This window comes from Chionomys nivalis, chromosome 5 (genome assembly GCF_950005125.1).
Source record: "Chionomys nivalis chromosome 5, mChiNiv1.1, whole genome shotgun sequence".
Classification (NCBI taxonomy): domain Eukaryota; kingdom Metazoa; phylum Chordata; class Mammalia; order Rodentia; family Cricetidae; genus Chionomys; species Chionomys nivalis.
The window spans coordinates 109,953,390-109,970,711 of NC_080090.1; positions in this window are offsets into that span (position 1 = coordinate 109,953,390).

Consider the following 17,322-nt stretch of genomic DNA (forward strand, 5'->3'; position numbering starts at 1 on the left):
TCACATACATGGTAATAAAACGACTTCTAGTTTTAAACATTGGGTTATTTCAATTTTTTTGGTGAGATTTGTTTTACAACAATACTAATTTTAGAAATCCCAGAAACATATGGAAATTAAACAATGCTCACCTGAATCATTAATGGGTCAAGGAAGAAATAAGGGAGAAATTAGAGCCTTTCTAAGATTCAATAAAAATGACCAAACAATATGCTAAAATTTATGGGACACATTGAAAGCAGTATTAAGAAGAACGTTCAGCCGGGCGATGGTGGCGCACGCCTTTAATCCCAGCACTCGGGAGGCAGAGGCAGGCGGATCTCTGTGAGTTCGAGACCAGCCTGGTCTACAGAGCTAGTTCCAGGACAGGCTCCAAAGCCACAGAGAAACCCTGTCTCGAAAAACCAAAAAAAAAAAAAAAAAAAAAGAAGAACGTTCATAGCACTAAATACCTACATAAAGAAGCTGGAAAAATCTCACACTAGTGAATTAAGAGAACATTTGAAAACTTTAGAACAAAAAGAAGCAAACTCACCTGAGAGAACTAGATGGCAGGAAATAATGAAATTGAAAACTGAAATCAATAAAATAGAAACAAATAAACCAGTACAAAAAAATCAATGAGACAAAGAGTTGGTTCTTTGAGAAAATCAGCAAAATATCAAATGGAGAAAAGATATTTAACAAATGGTGCTGGCATAACTGGATATCAATATGTAGAAGAATGAAAATAAACCCATATCTATTACCATGCACAAAACTCAAGCCCAAATGGATCAAACACCTCAACGTAAAGTCAGTCACACTGAACCTCATAGAAGAGAAAGTGGGAAGTACACTTGAATGCATTGGCACAGAAGACCACTTTCTAAATATAACTTGTATGGGAGTCCTTTTGTCTATGTGTTGCTTTCATTGGTTAATGAATAAAGAAACTTCCTTGGCCTGTTGATAGGGCAGAACTTAGTTAGAAAGGGAAGATGGAACTGAATGCTGAGAGGCAGAAGGGCAGAGTCAGAGAGAGACACCGTGGAGTCACCAGAGACAGATGGAGAACCTTGCCAGTTAGCCACAACCATGTGGCAATACACAGATTAGTAGAAATGGGTTAAATTAACATATAAGAGTTAGCCAATAAGAAGGTAGAGATAATGGACCAGGCAGTAATTTAGTTAATACAGTTTCTGTGTGATTATTTTGGTTCTGGGCAACTGGGATGAACAATTGGGCCTTCCTCCTACATATAACTCCAACAGCACAGACACTGAGAGAAACAACTAATAAAGGGGACCTTCTGAAACTGAAAAGCTTCTGTAAAGCAAAGGACCAATATGCAATAAAGAGAAATTTAGATGAAAAAGACCTCTAAAAGGGTCACAATGTTGGATAAATGTACTTAGGCTTAGGAGAGAGAAGAACAAGGATATAGACAGCTATAAAAAGAAGTAAATCGCTTTAAAAATTAAAATAAAGTTTTAAAAGAGACAGCACAGACAGTCATAGATTAAAGAAATAACAAGAAAAATAAGCTATGTAAAGATAGAACATACGCAGAGAGTCTGGATTATGTATATTATGTTTTCTTTGAACTTTTTGACTGTGAAGGAGCTAAGTACAGAGAGACATTTCATTGTTTTAACTGCTAAGCTAAACCTACATATGTGTTTTAAGGTATCTTGACTTTATTTGGGTCTAAGGATATGTTTCTTTAGAAAAGAGGTTCTACTTTTGTTTCCACAGAAGATGAGAACTTCTAGATTAATGTGGCTCGATGGACCAAGAGCCCTACTAAAGGTCACCATAAACACCCTGAAAAGTTACTTCACTCAACAAAAAGCAGGAAGCAGTTTGGAAAGAACTACATCCAAATTCCTAAATAGTGTTTATAAATGTTAGTTTACATTTAAAGGGGGGTATGCTATAGAGATTTACATTGATAAGCATCTTGGTCTATTGATACAAATTTAATATCAATTTTATTATATATAAAATATATGTGCATAAAACACGAGCATATATATATGTATTGTGTTTGTGCAGTTCATTTAAAAATGTAATGTATAATTAAAAATATAGGTTAATAATTATCTGTAATATTCAAGCTTGTAGCCATATTAGTTAGGTTTTCTAGATATGTAGAGATATATTTCAGTTAGAGAGGTATTCTTCAAATCTTTCAGAGACTGTCAGAATATGGCATTTAAAATGTTTTAAGAACTTAGGACTTTTCATGACAATGAGACAAATCTGCTTCCAGAAGCACCAATTACTTAAAGAAGAAGGTGGGCATTGGAGAGGCTCCTTATAGAGTTTGTTAGTCATTTGGGCAAGAAACTGCTCTTGCCTGGACTGCTTGATGTTATGTATGAACTGGACACATAAGACCCACAGAAAAATGACTGCTGAACTTACATAAAGGTGAGACGGTTTTTCAGGGTTCCTGCTTTATGAAAAAGTCTGTCAGACATTCTGCAGGACACAGAAGAAAGCGACTGACAAACTGCCAATATAGATGAAACTGTCTTTAAAATTTCTTGCTTTGTGAAAAAGTCTGCTTGATACTATGGGCTGTAGGCTGACGATGGATGTCATAACATTACATAAGAACTTTGGGTGACTTTCCAGGCAGCAAGATGTCTCTGTCAATTCTTGAGTTTTGGAAGTTGCTTACAATGTACTTCCTGTTAACTTAGGTAATATTATATCCTTCTGGGGTCTTTGATGGAATTGAAAAATAGATAGTTATATATATATATATATATATATATATATATAATTTTTCTTCCTTATGATAAAAGATAAAGTAGATATAAAAATTGTAAGTATCATTTTTGCTTGATATCCATTTTGATTGTATGCTCACACATGACTTAATTGGCAAGGCTACCAATCCTTATTATTTTTAAATATTTTGACAGCAGCAGGCACCAACTAAGGCAACTCTTCAGGTGTTAATGGCTCTTAGGCACCCCTCTCACAGTTCAACTATGTATGCTTGGTTATCTGAAATTTAAAAAGCTACTTCCTAATCCCCCACCCTGGAAACTCTCCAGGAACGAATGCTGTTTGGAGTTGGAAAGTTTGTTCATCAGGCAAGTCTAAGACAGGCACAGTTCAGTTGATGAGCCCTCCTGGAGTGGAGTCAACAAGGCCTGAGCAAAGAACTCTGGCCCTCACTGAGCACTCATGTAATAAATGAAACAAGGTGGATAAGTAGGAAGATAAGACCTACAAGACCAAGAGATGATCCAACCTGGATTCTGCCTCAGGGCCTAGCAACAGGCACTGTCAGAGGTCCTGAGTGTGCCTAGCCAGTGTTGGATAACTATGCATTGTCAATGGAAGAGAACACAGCCTGTGTATTGGGAGGAGGGTATATAAGGCTTTCCTTATTGCTGAGTAAATGAGTCTGCTGTTTGTCTTTTATCCGACTCTCAGTGTCTATGCCATTCACACCACACCTTCTCATCCCCTCTCCCAAGGGAGCCATTAGGACCCAGCAACAGTTACTGATGGATGGGATTAGGTGTGCTGTAAAGAGACAATTAAGTAGGAACAAGGAGGGAATATTAAGACGGACAGCTAAATTCAACAACAATTTCAGGCATAGTATGGAAACCTAATGCAGTAGAAACTTCCTAAATTATGTACATATGTGATGGTGATTTAAATGAAATTGTCAAATAACAAGGATCACAGAGCCACAGCTGGACATCGTATGTCACCATATGAACGTTCAGTACCAGGATAGGGTTATACCTTATTGAGTAATTGGTCAAAGTACACATTGAAACCCCCAAATAACTCAGGCTGTTGCTAAAACTATAGGTTGCTGTCTACAAACTGACAGCAAGTCCCCATTGCTGAGGAAAACATGTACACAATTCATTGAGCAAAGAGAAATTGAACTGATGCCTACATCGAGTCTTTACCCCTACTGCCTAGTGTCTTGGGTACAGAAAGGTACCCTGCAGGGCTCCAAAGGAGAAGTATAAACAGCAAGCCAGCCATAAACCCTTTGACCTACGATGGTGTCCTGCCTGAAATACATGCTAGTGTAGTGGTGGCAAAAGGCTTGTGGGAATAACCAGCCAATATCTAGCTTGACTTAAGGCTGACTTCACAGATGGAACTCAATCCCAAAACTGCTTGTGTGACCAAGAACTTGAGACTAGGTAGCTCAAAAACCTAGGGTAAAACCCAATACTACTATTCTAAGAAAATTTACAAACAAACAAAACATAACAATAAAATGACTGCTAATGATGTTTTGCTATAGCCATATATCAGTGCCTTGTTTAGCCATCATCAGAGAAGCTTCCTCCTGCAGTAGATGGGAACGAATACAGAGACCATTTAGTCTGACATTATCCAGAGGGTAAGAGACTTTGAAACATTCATCCCTGAACATGATGTCTCTATCAAATCCCTCCCTTAGGTCTCAGGGACTCTTGGAAATTAAAGTGGAAAGATTATTAAAGCCCAAGGGGATAGAGGACACCGAGAAAACAAGGCTCTCTCAATCAACAGGATCAACGTACATATGAATGCACAGAAACTGAAGCAGCGTGTAAAAAAATCTGCATTTGTCTGCACCAAATGGGGGCCTAGAGTTGATAGGAGAAGTGTGCACATGCTCCATCCCTACCCAGAGGCCATCTCTAATCAACAACTACTTCCAACAAAAACTCAGTTTTCACCAGGCTCACTGGGAAAAGAAGCTCCTCTTCTGAGCAGGGTACATGCCAACAGTAGATGGCCAACAAAAAACAACTCAAGTGCATCTTTGGAGGTTACTGTATAATGCACTGTAAGGCTTTAAAATTTTTTATTATATATATCCTTTTAATTTACAGCTCCTTTATACATATATTATGACTTCCAATTTAGTGATTTTATGGGGTTCCTGCATATGTGAAGGAGTGAATTTCTGTGTCTATATCTGTTTCCAGTGAAACTCATGTCCAAATGGATCAAAGACCTCAACATAAATCCAGCCACACTGAACCTTATAGAAGAGAAAGTGGGAAGCATACTTGAATGCATTGGCACAGGAGACCACTTCCTAAATATAACCCCAGCAGCACAGACACTGAGAGAAACAATTAATAAATGGAACCTCCTAAAACTTAAAGGCTTCTGTAAAGCAAAAAGACATGGTCAACAAGACAAAACAACAGCCTACAGAATGGGAAAAGATCTTCACCAGCCCTACATCAGACACAGGTCTGATCTACAAAATAGTCAAAGAACTCAAAAAATTGGTCATCAAAAGAACAACTAATCCAATAAAAAAAATGGAATAAAGACCTAAGCAGAGAACTCTTAACAGAGGAATGAATCTAAAGTGGCTGAAAGACATTTAAGGAAATGTTCAACATCCTTAGTTATCAGGGAAATGCAAATCAAAATAACTCTGAGATTCCATCTTACACCTGTAGGAATGGCCAAGATCAAAAACACTGACTTATGCTGGAGAGGTTGTGAGATAAAGGAAGCACTCCTGCATTGTTGGTAGCATTACAAGCTGGCACAGCCCCTTTGGATGTTAGTGTAGTGATTTCTCAGAAAATTAGGAAACAGTTTTTCTCAAGACCCAGTAATATCACTTTTGTGTATATATCCAAAGGATGATCAATAGTGCCACAAGGACACGTGCTCAACTATGTTCATAGTAGCATTGTTTGTCATAGCCAGAACCTGGAAACAATCTAAATGCCTTTGAACTGAAGAATGGATAAGAAAAATATGGTACATTACACAATGTAGTACTACACAGCAGAAAAAAATAATGACATCTTGTATTTTGAGGGAAAAATGGATAGAACTAAAAAACATCATTTTGAGTGAGGTAACCCAGACACAGAAAGACAATTACCACATGTACTCACTCATAAGTGGATTTTAAACATAAAGCAAAGAAAACCACCCTACAAATCACAATCCCAGAGAACTTAGACAACAACGAGGACACTAAGAGTGACTTATGTAGATCTAATCTATATGGGAAGTAGAAAAAGACAAGATGTCCTGAGTAAATTTGGAGCATGGGGACCTTGGGGGAAGGTTGAAGAAAAGGAGAGAGGATGGGAGGGGAGCAGATAAAAATGTGGAGCTCAATAAATAAATAAATAAATAAATAAAAATACTGCATTCAGAAAAAAAATGCTTCATAAGTTCAGCTGCAGGAAAGCTTGTGGACATTTTCTTAATAAATGACTTATGGGCCATTTTGCGTGGTGCATCCCTGGGCTGGTGGCGCTAGGTTCTAAAAGAAAACAGACTATGAGCAAGCTGGTAAGTAGCACTCCTCCTTGATCTCAGCTCCTGCCCACAGGCTTCTTCTGTGTTTAAGTTCCTGCCTTGACTTCCCCCTGTGATGGATTGTCAGCTGGAAATGTAAGCTGAAATAATTTTTTCCTCCTTAGTGGTCCAGCAAAGCAACAGAAGCCCCCACTAAGACCCTGCTCTAGATCTTTTATCTTTGTAACCAGTTTACACTCTTGAGAATTACACAAAGGTATAAAGAAACAGTGATATATTATTTTTATTGAAAACAGATTCTTCTCTCATATAATATATCCTGACTACACCACAGTCCTGAGCTTTTAAGTTGAAGACAGTTCCATTGTTTTAATGTAGCTATTCACTGGCATTCTAGTAAGTAATAGAGTGAATACTTGTGAGCTATTATTTATGGACAGCTTACATTTGTATAAATTTTTGTATATTAATACAATTTCAAATTATATTTGTTATATTAAACATACTATTTCTTTTTACAATATTTGTACACCTATGAAATGTTATTTTATCAGATTATATGCATCCATGTTTCTATCTCTGTTTAAGACATTTTGTATTGATAGAATATATTTATCATATCACATTATACATTTCTACCTCTGATCAAGATACTTATACCCTGTTTACATTTTGAGGTCATTTTTCTCCTTTTCTTCACAGTTGTTTAAAGATAGTTTAATATTCTGATATGAAATCTTAATCTTTAAATTATATAGCTATTAAGTATATAGGTGAATAGTCTTCATGTTTGTTATATTTTTAATCAGACTAACTAGGTTCATTAGATACAAAGATATTGTATTCTGCATAGATAGGTAATCTTCAACCACTTCAAAGATCTGCTGAACATGGCATTTAAATAACTTGGGATTCTGTTGATGTGAGACACAATTGTTCCTGACAGCACCAATCTATTCCTGAGAGAGTGTTGAGCACCAAAGACACTCCACTTGGAGCTTTTTTCTTCTTGGCACAACTGGCCTTTGGGCAAGGAACTGCCCATGCCTTGACCACTGACAAAGTGCACGATGTCTGGACTGGACAAGCAGGATACAAGAAAAAAGACTGCCAAACTTTGCCAAGACAGTGTAAGATAGTTCTGAAAAATTTCCTTTCTCTGAAAATGGCCTTAGCCAAAGTTGGTTGCTTTAAGATTGCAAATGAAACTTTGGGTGATTGCTCAGGCAGCCAGTTGTCTCTGTCATCTACTGCACATTTTGGAAGCTGCTTGATTGTACTTCAAGCCTACTCAATTAATATTATCTCCCTTCTCAGGCCTTCTATGGGGTTTAAGATTAGATAGTCATAGTTACCTTCCTATTATTATCTAGCCAAGCCATTTTCAATACAGGACTTAGACTACTTAATATAGAATGCTTATTAAAACATTTATTATGTGTTCCTTGCTTAATATTACTTATGCTGGTTGTAATTCTAATCTTATACTTGATATCTGTTCCTAGTATATACAGTTTTGTATTAGGTTTGGAACTCTCTTATTTAAACAAAAGGGGGAGGTGCTGTGGGAGTGCCTTCAGCCAATAGCCTTTAAGATCCCAGTCCACTTGGACATTGTCTCTTATACTTAAATGCAGCTGTCAAGCATGCACTTGCTCTCTCGCTTCTGGCTCTTGCTTCTGGCAGCTGGATTTCATTTCTGTTTCCTGTTCTTGCAAAGGAATGTGATCTGGGACTGTGATCTGTGAGTCTACCCCTAAATAAATAACCCTTTAGATTATATGCAATTCTGAACTAGTGTGGAATTATTTTGTAACTTCTGTCATCAGCAGTCATCTAGGGAGATTGTCTAGTGAGCAGCACCTGTGACTATGGGCCTATGATGGGGATCTTCACTGCCAATATAGCTGAATTTAGACTCAGACTGTCCCTACCATGGTTGTCTTTACTCTGCTTTTTGTATTTCTCTCTACTTCTGCATTGTGTGTACTTGTTTGTCTTCTGCTATGGTCTCTTCTTCCTCATTCCTTTTCTTCATCTTTCCAAGGATCCTGTTGTCCCAAAAGCTGACTAAGGAGGCAGAATGGTCCTTTTAAAAGAGAAAGAAACTGCAGATTAGGGTACTAGATGATTAACATTTTCCCAGCAAATACATACTGATGACACCTATGGTCCTGCACTCTGGTTACTCCACCTGCTTCAGGCTTTATGTTCAAATATCTGCTCATTATTCACCAAGATCATGGCTGAAAATTCAAAACATCCACTCATGTATATAATAAAGTATGCTGATTTTTCAGCATATAGCAAATATAGAAATAGTATGATTGCTTTCTACTTAAAAAAAAAACCAAAAGATAACAATGGTTAAGAATAGTATTAGGAAACATCTGTTTTTACACAGGACAGTCAGGAAAGTGTCCTTTAAGGTTTCATTTTGAACTGTTAAATTACTTTTAATTTTTTAGACCATTATAAAGTAAATTTGTGTATTATTGTTTGTCAGCAACTATTAATGTTCATTTATTATTTCTTTTATAGAATTCCTTCCACATCCTGAGTTTAGAATCACTGATTGTTATGAGAAAGAATTGGAATTTGGCTACCTGCCACAGGCTCAGGGCATGCAATTCAACATCTCTAAATATCAGTGTACAGTCAAGAGATAAAGGTCCAAGGACTCTAGAATTTCTTTTGTCTTTTACATTTAAGAATATTAGAAAAAGTATATGAAATGAGTGAGAAAATATAACACATAGGGAAAAAGGGGGGATAAATGATTTAAAAAGCTATGGGAACATAGTACATGTTTATTTTAAGATGTACACATAATATACATATACATGTGAGCTCTCACGAACAGTTTGAATTAAATTAAATGTCCCCACACACATCTAACAAAAGCTCCAGTGCCAGGCATTGAAAATTTTCCCAAGTTGTTGGTCAGGGGCATTCCAATAATATCACCTATTGCTGTTGCTTTTGATTGTCTCATAAAATGAAGGTAAGACTATATTGGTAAAAATAGTACACACTGATAGCATAGGGACTTGGATAAATTGACCCAGAACTGACTTGGAAACCTATTTTATGAGCAATGGCTCTGTTACTATTCAAGATGCTAAGGAAGAAAAGAAAATAATAATCCTATTCAGCTGTGAAGCCTATGAACCACAACAAATGACCAGCAGAATATGCATATACATGTGTGCATGTATGTATTTGTGTGCATGTGCATGTATAACAATTATTAATGAATTTGAAAGGTTGTTCAAGGACATGGGGGGAGTTAGAAGGAAAGAGGTTGAAAATGATGTAAATATAGCATTCATGTACAGAATTATCAAAAAATTAATTAGAAACATGTAACTGGAGACTGCACTTTAGTATCTGGGCTGCTCAGACCCAAATAATCATCTGAAAATTATATTAATTACAACATTAGCTGATGGCTCAGGCATATTTCTAGCTAGCACTTACATCTTAAATTAACCCATTTCTATGAATCTGTGTTTCATAGTTAGGTTTACTGGTAAGGTTCTGGCATCTTTCTCCTTCAGCAGCTACATGGCATCTCCTGACTCCTTGCATTCTTTTTCTGTGCATTCAGTTTAGTTTTTCCACCTACCTGTATTCTGCCCTTCCATAGGCCAAAGCTTCTTTATTAATCAATGGCAATAAAACATATTCATAGCATAAAAAGGGGAATCCTACATTGTCTCCCCTTTCCTGATTAAATAAGAAGGAAGGATTTACATTTAGCATAGTAAAATTACATATACAAAACAGTTATCAAGCAAGAATTATAGTTACAACATTTAGTCCATTTACATTTGGCAAATTAAAAAAATACTCTATCATCTCTCCTATCTTTATATCTATTTTATCTTTTATTATAACAAAGAAAACTATAAATATCCATCAAAGACTCCATAAGGATATAATATTACCTAAGTAAACAGAAGGTGCATTGTAAGCAACTTCCCAAACTCTAGAATTGACAGAAACATCTTGCTGCCAGAAAAGTCACCCAAAGTTTTTATATAACATTGGGGCACCCATATTCAGCCTATAGGCCCATAGTATCTGGAAGACATTTCAGTGAAATAGGAAATTTGAAACTGTTTCACCTATATTGGCAGTTTGTCAGTCACTTTGTTTTGAGTCCCACAGAGTGTCTGTCAGTTTCTTCGTTGAAGCAGGAACCCTGAAGGACCCTTTCTTTTTTGGAAAGTTCAGCAATCACTTTTCTGTGGGTCCTGAATGTCCAGCTCATACAGCATACCATCAACAAGTGCAGGCAAAAGCAGTTTCTTTCCCAAATGGCTAGCCTTGTTACATTGAAGATAAATTCCATAATGAATTTCTTCAATGGCCATCAACCTCTCTGAAGTAACTAGTGCTGCCAGAAGCAGACGTGTCTTACTGTTGAGAAAAGTTTAAGTCCTTAAAACATTTTAGATGGAAGCACAAATGGCTGACTGTAAACAGTCAGCTGTAAGAAGTCACTACCTTCGGAAAAAGAGAGCATCTTCAACAAATGGTGCTGGCAGAACTGGTTGTCAACCTGTAGAAGAATGAAAATAGATCCATATCTATCGCCATGCACAAAACTCAAGTCCAAATGGATTAAAGACCTCAATATCAGTCCGATCACACTGAACCTGATAGAGGAGAAAGTGGGAAGTACTCTACAACACATGGGCACAGGAGACCGCTTCCTACGTATATCCCCAGCAGCACAGACATTAAGGACAACATTGAATAAATGGGACCTCCTGAAACTGAGAAGCTTCTGTAAAGCAAAGGACACTGTCACTAAGACAAAAAGGCAACCCACTGACTGGGAGAAGATCTTCACCAACCCTGCAACAGACAAAGGTCTGATCTCCAAAATATATAAAGAACTCAAGAAACTAGACGTTAAAATGCTAATTAACCCAATTAAAAAATGGGGTACTGAACTGAACAGAGAATTCTCAACAGAATAAATTCAAATGGCCAAAAGACACTTAAGGTCATGCTCATCCTCCTTAGCGATAAGGGAAATGCAAATTAAAACAACTTTGAGATACCATCTTACACCTGTCAGAATGGCTAAAATCAAAAACACCAATGATAACCTTTGCTGGAGAGGTTGTGGAGTAAGGGGCACACTCATCCATTGCTGGTGGGAATGCAAACTTGTGCAACCACTTTGGAAATCAGTGTGGTGATTTCTCAGGAAATTTGGGATCAATCTACCCCAAGATCCAGTAATACCACTCTTGGGAATATACCCAAGAGATGCCCTATCATATGACAAAAGTATCTGTTCAACTATGTTCATAGCAGCATTGTTTGTAATAGCCAGAACCTGGAAACAACCTAGATGCCCTTCAATGGAGGAATGGATGAAGAAAGTGTGGAATATATACATATTAGAGTACTACTCAGCAGGAAAAACAATGACTTCTCGAATTTTGCATGCAAATGGATGAAAATAGAAAACACTATCCTGAGTGAGGTATCCCAGACCCAAAAAGAGGAACATGGGATGTACTCACTCATAATTGGTTTCTAGCCATAAATAAAGGACATTGAGCATATAATTTGTGATCCTAGAGAAGCTAAATAAGAAAGTGAACCCAAAGAAAATTGTATAGTCATCCGCCTGGATAGGGGAAGTAGACAAGATTGCCGGGCAAAAACTGGGAACTTGCAGAACCTTCATCTGGCGATGGATCGAGACAGAGACAGAGACCCAATTTGGAGCAACCGTCTGAGCTCTTAAGGAGGAGCAGAAGGAGGGAGAACATGAGCAAGGAAGTCAGGACCACGAGGGGTGCACCCACCCACTGTGACAGTGGAACTGGTCTATTGGGAGCCCACCAAGGCCAGCTGGACTGGGACTGAATAAGCATGGGTTGAAACTGGACTCTCTGAACATGGCGGACAATGAAGGCTGATGAGAAGCCAAGGACAATGGCACTAGGTTTCGATCCTAATACATGAACTGGCTTTGTGGGAGCTTAACCTGTTTGGATGCTCACCTTCCTGGACCTAGATAGAAATGGGAGGACCTTGGTCTTCCTGCAGGGCAGGAAATTTGGACTGTTCTTCAGTATCGAGAGGGAGGGGGAATGGAGTGGGGGGAGGAGAAGAGGAGTGGGGATATGGGAAGGGGGTGGGGGAAGGGGGCAATATGTGGGAGGAGGGAGAGGGAAATGGGAAATGGAGAGCAGGTGGAAATTTTAATTAAAAAAGAACAAAAATAAAGAAAAAAAAAGAAAAAAACATTTTAAATGCCATATTCTGTAGGTCTTTGAAGTGTTGAAGATTATCTAACTGAAATATATCTTTGTATATCTAGAAAACCTAACTGACATGACTACAAGTTTGACTATTGTGATTATATATTAATCTATAATTTGTAATTATACATTATATTTTTAAATGAATTATATAAATATAATACTTCAAACAAGAGTTTACACACATATCATTATAGTATAACAAAATTGACCATAAATTTGTACCAATAGACCAAAATCCATACCAAAGTATAGTATTAATTTCTCTATTATATTAACCATTTATAATCAACCCCTTTTAAATGAAAAGCAACATTTATAAACAACCGAATTATGGTGAGTCAGAATATTTGTACAAAAATAGTACTTTCTCCCCTTGATATTACATTGGCTATTGTACAAACTTCGCATGTTTCTATAGATTCTGTAGTTTAACGGAGGTGCTGTGAATTTCAACCTGCACACTGTAAGGACAAGCAGAATGAAGAGGAGCCAAAAAGGGTGAGGTAAACAGTGGCTGAGAAAGAGGGCACTGAATTAGAGTTCGTTTGTCTGGAATGAAATATTTGGCTATCATTTGGAAGGATGGCTTGGCTAATTTTGTATGATTTCTGGAGGAAAAAACAGGCTAGTAGGTGGAAATTAAGAATGAGCAGATTTTATTAAAGTAGCTTTAAATATGACGGTTACAAGCCTGCAGTTAGACTGTTTTATAAAGAAATGAGCTATGAATGGAGATTTCCTGGACAGTGGCTGCCTTGGAGTGACTGCCTTAGCAGTCAATGGACTGCTAAGCTGGCCTGAAGCTAAGAACTGGTCAAAGTATGCCCAAACCCCCAGATTTCTCATCTTGCAAGCTGCCTTTCCAGCCTACCCCAGCACTTAGACTTTCCCAATAAGAAAAGCACCCTGGTGCACTAGCAACTGATAACCTTGTAAATCTTTAAGACTACAGAGACTGATTGCTGCTTATTTGACGTTAAGACATCCATACTGGGCTTGTTTTCTTTTCTATAGAACCTTATAAGGTTCCTTCCCCTGGCCCTCCCTGCTCCCGAGTATGCAGTATGTTCTTGCCCCAACCAATGACATACCACCTCATGGATCCAACCAGCCAGTCTTCCTGGGATATAATAGCTCCCTGCCCTCTCTGAATAAAGGAATTGCCCACCGGCATAGTCTCTGGCTCTTATTTACCGTCATACTTGCCACAGCTCAGGATCCTTTTCCACCCCAACTATACTTGGTTGGGCTCCAATCCTCCACTCCCCCATCCACTCACACTCCTCATCTCCCCCACTCCCCTTATTCCAGGTCAACCATACAGAGACAAAGCAGTACTCAAGTCCAGCACTTGAGCCAGCACTTGACAACCACTGTGGCTGGACCATTAGAGAACTGATTTGTATGACATCACCATGGCAGGACTTGTGACCCCATGATCATCCTCAAGTCTGGGCTGGAAGTTGAGAACTCTGACCACTCAGAGTACTTGAGCGTCAACCAAGTAAGAGGAGTATAAAATCCTAATATTTCCAAGGTAGCCCGTCCCTTACCCTTCTTTATCTTATCCAAGAACATCAAGGGCATCCTTTTGTATGACAGTTTCATCCTTTTGAGTTCATATTGAAATCTCTGTATATTCCTTAATTCATCTGGATTTTGTGAACTTGTAGAATTTGTTCATTGTATGTACTATAAAGAATAGTGTGTCAAGCCTCTTAACTCTTTTTCTTTCATTTGTCTCCTATGGGATATTCATCTCATTCCTGGTGAGCTCGGTTGAGATGGTTAAAGCTGTAATATGCTATTAACTGTACTTGGTTAAAAAATTAAGAGCAATAACAACTGTTTTTCTTAGACAATGTCCAAGCTACTCAGAATTTTATTAGTAAGTTTTTATGGGTAAGGTTGCATTTTTCCTAAGAAGCAGCCCTATTGAGGATTACTAGTAAATGAGTTATTTCAAAGACCTTGTCTGTCTCATCCAAGAGACTCCAGCATAGGAAGCGAGCCTTCTTGGGAGAATTGTATGTATAAGGTATGCTGATAACTTAACTATCATAGAAATCCCAAAGAGCTCCCAAGGTCCAAATGAGGAACTGAAGGAGGGAGAACATGAGCATGGAAGTCAAGACTGCGAGGGGGGCACTCACCCACTGAGACGGGGGGGGGGTGATTATTGGGAGATCACCAAGGCCAGCTGCACTGGGACTGAAAAAGCATGGGATAAAACCGGACTCTCTGAATATGGAGGACAATGAGGGTTGCTGAGAAGCCAAGGACAATGGCACTGGGTTTTGATACTACTGCATGAACTGGTTTTGTGAGAGCCTAGCCTGTTTGGATGCTCACCTCCCTAGACCTGGATGGAGCAGGGAGGACCTTGGACTGCCCACAGGGTAGGGAATCCTGACTTCTCTTTGGACTGGAGAGGGAGGGAGAAGGGAGTGGGGCGTGGGGAGTGGGGGGAGGAGGAGGGAAAAGGGAGGCGGGGAGGAGGCGGAAATTTTTATAAAAAAAAAAAAGAAATCCCAAAGAGAGCTAATTATTATCTTCTTCATTTCATTATCAAGTTTCTCTTTCTTCTGGCCTCTGGGTGTGCTTCATCTGTAGTCTGATTTTGGAGGATCCCATGAAAATTATAAAAGAAGCACTGAACTGGGTACTGGCAGACAGGTAGAAATTCTGACTCAATGACCATAGAAGCTGAGAATTTGGGGCAAGACAATACCCAAGTGCTCAGTTTCCTTCACTGCAAAATGGCTTCTTCACAAACCTCAAAAGAGAATCAATAGTTAACTTTGAAGCAAGTAGTAGATAAATGGTTAACTTTATACTTCATGTGGCAGGGTTGTATGCACGTCTAATCAAGGAGCAATAGACCAGGAGCCACAAGTATGCTGTGGATCCTGTGGCCTTTTGTTGGCCTCTAGTTTTTAGACTTTGCTTTCTGCCTTGAAGAAAGACAGACATTTATGCCTGATTTAACTTGTCTGTGGAGCTAATTACCTAAATTTCTTTATGTGATACAATTTTTTTTATTTATTAAAGATTTCTGCCTCCTCCCCGCCACCGCTTCCCATTTCCCTCCCCCTCCCCCAATCAACTCCCTCTCCCTCAGCAGCCAGAAGAGCAGTCAGGGTTCCCTGCCTTGTGGGAAGTCCAAGGATCTCCCACCTCCTTCCAGGTCTAGTAAGGTGAGCATCCAAATAGCCTAGGCTCCCACAAAGCCAGTATGTGCAGTAGGATCAAAACCCAGTGCCATTGTTCTTGAGTTCTCAGTAGTCCTCATTGTCTGCTATGTTCAGCGAGTTTTTATCCCATGATTTTTTTAGACCCAGTCCAGCTGGCCTTGGTGAGTTCCCGATAGAACATTCCCATTGTCTCAGTGTGTGGGTGCACCCCTTGCAGTCCTGAGTTCCTTGCTCGTGCTCTCTCTCCTTCTGCTCCTCATTTGGGCCTTGGGATTTCAGTCCGGTGCTCCAATGTGGGTCTCTGTCTCTGTCTCCTTTCTTTGCCTGATGAAGGTTAATATCCAGGAGGATAACTATATGTTTTTCTTTGGGTTCACCTTCTTATTTAGTTTCTCTAGGATCACGAATTATAGGCTCAATGTCCTTTATTTATGGCTAGGAACCCATTATGAGTGAGTACATCCCATGTTCCTCTTTTTGGGTCTGGCTTACCTCACTCAGGATAGGGTTTTCTATTTTCGTCCATTTGCATGCAAAATTCAAGAAGTCATTGTTTTTTACTGCTGAGTAGTACTCTAATATGTATATATTCCATACTTTCTTCATCCATTCTTTCATTGAAGGGCATCTAGGTTGTTTGCAGGTTCTGGCTATTACAAACAATGCTGCTATGAACATAGTTGAGCATATACTTTTGTTGTATGATAGGGCATCTCTTGGTTATATTCCCAAGAGTGGTATTGCTGGGTCCTGGGGTAGGTTGATCCCAAATTTCCTGAGAAACCACCACACTGCTTTCCAAGATCTTCACCAACCCCGTAACAGACAAAGGTCTGATCTCCAAAATATATAAAGAACTCAAGAAACTAGACGTTAAAATGCTAAGTAATCCAATTAAAAAATGGGGCACTGAACTGAACAGAGCATTCTCAACAGAAGAAGTTCAAATGGCCAAAAGACACTTAAGGTCATGCTCAACCTCCTTAGCAATCAGGGAAATGCAAATCAAAATACCTTTGAGATACCATCTTACACCTGTCAGAATGGCTAAAATCAAAAACACCAATGATAGCCTTTGCTGGAGAGGATGTGGAGTAAGGGATACCCTCATCCATTGCTGGTGGGAATGCAAACCTATATTATACAATTTTACAACCTCTTTACACTTCCAATTTGATTTGGGAAAAATGACCTAGAAAAATAGTTTTAATGTATGCTTTATAGTTTTTAATATTTCAATTATATCTTTAATTTAAGTTAGGGACACAATACAACTCTCAACTAAGTTCATCTGCTCATGCCAGAATTTGATTAACATTTGTTCCTACACAACATTAAATATTCTAACAATATATTGAATATTATTCATCATCTGTGTGTTTCATAACTTAGTCAAGCAGGCCATTCCAAAGACACCTGTTCTCCATTATTAGATTAATTCTCAATCTCTATAACCTCATAATTTAGATTTATTCTCAACCCCGCAACTGACAAAGGTCTGATCTCCAAAATATATAAAGAACTCAAGAAAGTAGACCGTAAAGGGCTAATCAACCCAATAAAAAAAA